Source organism: Simochromis diagramma, unplaced genomic scaffold, assembly GCF_900408965.1.
Source record: "Simochromis diagramma unplaced genomic scaffold, fSimDia1.1 OVJJ01000557.1, whole genome shotgun sequence".
Taxonomy (NCBI): Eukaryota; Metazoa; Chordata; class Actinopteri; order Cichliformes; family Cichlidae; genus Simochromis; species Simochromis diagramma.
In genome coordinates this window covers 1096732-1101333 of record NW_024387156.1, presented here as the reverse complement: position 1 = coordinate 1101333, position 4602 = coordinate 1096732, and positions in this window count along the sequence as shown.

Genomic DNA, 4602 nt, shown 5'->3' with positions numbered 1-4602 from the left:
GCTATGAAAAACTTTCCCATTAAAGTTTCTTTAATAGCCCCTGGACTTCTGCAGTCTTTGAACCAGGAATTCTGAGCTGCAGGGAAAACATATACGAGCTTTAAACTGCTAATGATGATTACCACAGCTTGCTGGGAACATTCCTGCTCTCCTGTGATCTCCTGAGTTTGGAAAGTTTTGTGTCAATCAACTCAGCAACCACCCACACATTAGCTCTTAGGCTGATGTTTCCAGTGAACTACAATTCACAGTTCTCACATGATGGCAGATAATTATTGCTTTGTTATTTTCATCAGATTTCTTTAGCCAAAATGGCGGCCAGTGCACTAACAATCCCCCCACGCAGTTTGTTCATGTCTTTTTTATGATGTTACTTTAGTTCATATGACAAAGGCATGCAAAATTATTTTCTTGTCTTGAGCAGCATTCATCCAGCGTACCAATGCTGGTTTCTGCTCCTCTGCATCACAGATGTTAAAATACTCCAGTTTATTTAAATGATGGTAGCTCAATCATAATAATACTTCCAGCTGATTTAAGCAAAGTGTCAATGATTTTTTTTTTCAGCCTTGAAAGTTTCCTGCTCCTGTTTTCTTCAAATTTCAACTCATCCCTGTGTACTTGCACATCTGTAATAGTGGATGGTTTCATGAAATATATTAAAATTGTAGTACCAATAAGTTGTCTATTCTCACAGAGCAATGGAAAATGACCAGTAGAGTGGAGTCCAGCAGAGTAGAGTAGGCACTAGTGGAGAAGAGGTTTTACGGAAGTAGTTTAAATAGAGGTTTATAATATGCTGATAAAGCACTCTTATGAGTTAAAGTATAATCATACAAAAAAAAAAAATCCAACCATGTTTTTGCTCCTGTTTCCCAGAGGTGAGAATTTACTGCTGTGATGAGGTTTGGTGTTTGAATAAAATAAAAAAGTATTAGTAACGGTGTTAATTTGGAATAATTTAGTTTATAGTTAGGCAGAGTATTCATGAGCTCCAAATATTCATCTGCAACATTAAAATGTTGCATACACACTGATACGTTATTAATATTAATTCTAATGATAAATGAACTTCATCTTCCTTCACAGCATCTTTGCTAATGTATAATATTTTAAACATTGCTAGATCCTGTGGCCTTTCATTAAAAGCTCATTTTAATGTGTGCACATCTAATGCATATTTGAATGCATCTTTTACTCTTTGTTTCTTGTCTTTTGGCAGTGCTTTCACTTGTTTTATTAGGTGAATCTGTTTAGCGCTTCATGCTAAATTCCGATTAGTTAATCTGTCATTAAAAAGAACACAACATTCTTATGTATGATTCCTGAAGAAAATTAGAGATTGTAGCAAATATTCCAGCTTTTAATTCTTCTTCTTTACCTTCAAGCTATCCTTAAAGCTGGGTTCCTATCTGGCAGCGGTGATGAAGGGGACACAAAGGGCAAGCTGAAAGCAACAATTAAACAGCCCGTGCAGGATCATTCAGCCCAGAGGATGATAATTAACGGAGGCAGAGATGCTCTCTGCAGCTGCCCTGTGACATTACAGAGTGGGAACAGAGCCATAAAAACAGGGAAAGTGAGAAAATCCGAGGCTGAAGGGGGAAATAAACCTTATCGGGTATGTGTCAGAGGAGGGCGGGTCAGCTGTCACACTGCAGAGTTATTGAAATCTAGATGCTGTCAGCTGGAGGAAAGGCCCCGTCTGCTGACCCTCGACCCAGAGACAATCCGCTTTCCAGCGAGGATGACAGCAAGGTTTGGGTTTTCCTCATCTGTAAATAGCACAGACACATATAATGTGACCATCTAAGTCACATATAAGTCTTGTCCATCCAGCTCACTCCCAGTGAATATCTGAGCATCTTCAGCTCGGCCTCTATCGTCTCCAAACCATCACAGCAGGTCTCATCTCCATCTTTAAACCTTCACTTTTACTCTTGATGCTCTCCTTCACTTGCAGATCTCCCCTGACACTCGTCTCCACCCACTCCACCCTGCATGCACCTCTTTTCTGCACTGTTCATTTTAAGCATTTTTTGTATTACTTGTAAACTCAAGTTGCATTTGCTCTCATTACTTCAGGAGTGGGCAACTCCAGGCCTCAAGCGCTGGAGTTGCCCACTCAGGTTTTAGATCTCACCCTGGGTCAACATACCTGAATCAAATGATGAGTTCATTTGCCTCTGGAAAATTTCAAGACATGTTGAGGAGGTAATTTAGCATTTAAATCAGCTGTGTTGGATCAAGGACACATCTAAAACCTGCAGGAAACTGGCCCTCGAGGCCTGGAGTTGCCCACCCCTGCATTACTTACTTTTTTGGGGTTTTTTTGCTGAAGTCGTACAGTTAAAGCCTTAGAAAGGCTACGGTTAGCAGTGAAATTACTTGGTTAACTTATTTTCTAAACACGATTGGGTTAAAATGCAAGAGTTCCCACTTTTTCAAAGCTCAGGTCTTAATATCTGTTTTGCCATGAGACCGGGCTGAATGCAATCAAAAAGCTTCTGGTACCAGAGATCTTGCCTTTTTCTGTCCAGGCAGATACACATTATGGAGAGTACACTTCCTGATCATCAGGGAGACCATTGCCCCTAATTCTGCTGGCGATAAACACACCCCTGCCACAGCAGCCTCACCTGTTTCCAATCCCATCAGCCCTGTTGTGTAAACATTGTCCTTGCTTTGGTTCGTTGTTCTGTTTGTTGTCCTGTGGCACTCAGTCTCACTCTGAAAGCAAGATCATTGTTTTCATAGCACCACGCAGACGTCACCTCAGGTAAGTTTTACAGTTCAGTAATAAAAAACTTACATAAAGGTGAAATGTTTGCATGGACGTCCCCCAAAACCAGAAACAAAGCACCTGTTTGCTCATAAATATTCACCTGTGAGCAACACCTTGTTTGGAAATAAGACAGAAGGTAGGACAAAGAAAGAAGTCTGATGATCACTAGAGTGAGATGGTGAGTAACTGTGTCACATGACCATGCCCTTCTGCAGCTCGGGGGAGATGGGGGGGGGCTGACAGATGTGACAGATGTGATAAATGGTTTGTAATGAAGTGTCACAATCGAGCTTGTTGATTAACAAAAACTGAAGGTTTGTATTGCAGAGACGGAGGAGGAGGAGCTGATGATGTGTGCAGGCTTTTCTGTCACGTAGTCACTAACCGGTGTCATACGGGGGGGGTGCTCTGTCTCCTTGTCAAGGACCTAATTACCTGCAGTGAGAGTGGAGGGGAGGAATACACCAGAGGCCTCTTATTTTTTGTTTCCTGAATGCACTGTGAGTAACTGTTCCCTGTTCTGGTGATTTAATGAAACCAGTTGTGTGCAGCCTAAGGCCTGCAGTGTAAACCCTGATTTAGACTCAAATATTAGCAGTCTGCTCACAGCAGGTGTGCTTCAGTCCGCCCCATTCAATTATACTTCGAATTATAAGTAAATACACCTACTCCACTGTTGCAGCTTTGCATGATACACACTTTTAAAATCACAAATGCTACTCACTTGTTTTATCACCTATCTGAAACAAGCTGTTGTCTCTTTAAGGTCCCCCTTCCTTCTGATTGGCCAGCTTTTGGAAGTCAGTCAAGGGGCCGGATCATGTGAGCTGTACCAGAGCTAGTCCCATAGTCATCCCACTTCCTGTTAATCTGAGTGTACAGAAAGAGGTCAGCAGGGGGCGCTCTGAAAAAGTAATCAGTGGTAAGAGTCGGTAATTATTTTCAGCTCGACAGCAGCTGTTCGCATCTTCACACCTCACATCAAAATCGAGGACACAGTACAGCGGCTCAAGATGCTCATGTTTCACAGAAAGTTGTTTTACTGCAACAGAAACCAGCAAAGCCTCCACAAATTAAGCTGTCCCGACCGTTTTCACCAAAAACATGATGAAAGTTTCCTGAAAATAAAAAAAAAATATCTTTGCTTATTCAGAGGTACTCTGTGAATATGCTGTGTCTGAAGCAGCTAATTGAGCAGTTTGGGGGTTTGTTTTGTTGCCTCTAACCGACTGGACAAATACCTGGTGTGGGCTGAGGGTAAGGATCCAGCATGCACCTCCAGGACTGAAGAATGAAGCCAAATCATTTGGATTCATCTCCCGTAGAGGCAGCTGCGCAGGTGTGTGGTCAGGCAGGTGGGGAGGCAAAGCAAAGACATGAGTACCTGCAGCCTTCAGGCGTTTACTGACCCAGGGGTGCTGCAGTAATTCACAGTGGCATGCTGTCAGGCAGATGGGGGGTTAACTAACAGCAGATGTATGACGCCACTAATGGGAAGCTTTTAGCACCACAATTACCCTCTAATTTTGATATCACACTGGGCCTCTGCCTGCCAGTTATTATTCCAGAGATATGCATGATTCATTCATCGCACCAGTGCACTGAGTAGAAAGCACGACTGCATTTATCTGCAAACATCCCATGTTCGGACCAAACCAGCATCTCTGTCTGCATCAAAGCTTCTCCTGACTGTCCTCTGCTTCAGCATATGAACAAGGGCTGCATTTCATTTTGACTCTACTGAGAGTTGAAGACAACTGAACTTCCTGTTCAGTAAACGCTACGTGACTTTGGAGCAGAGGCTGTCGGTGTTGGTG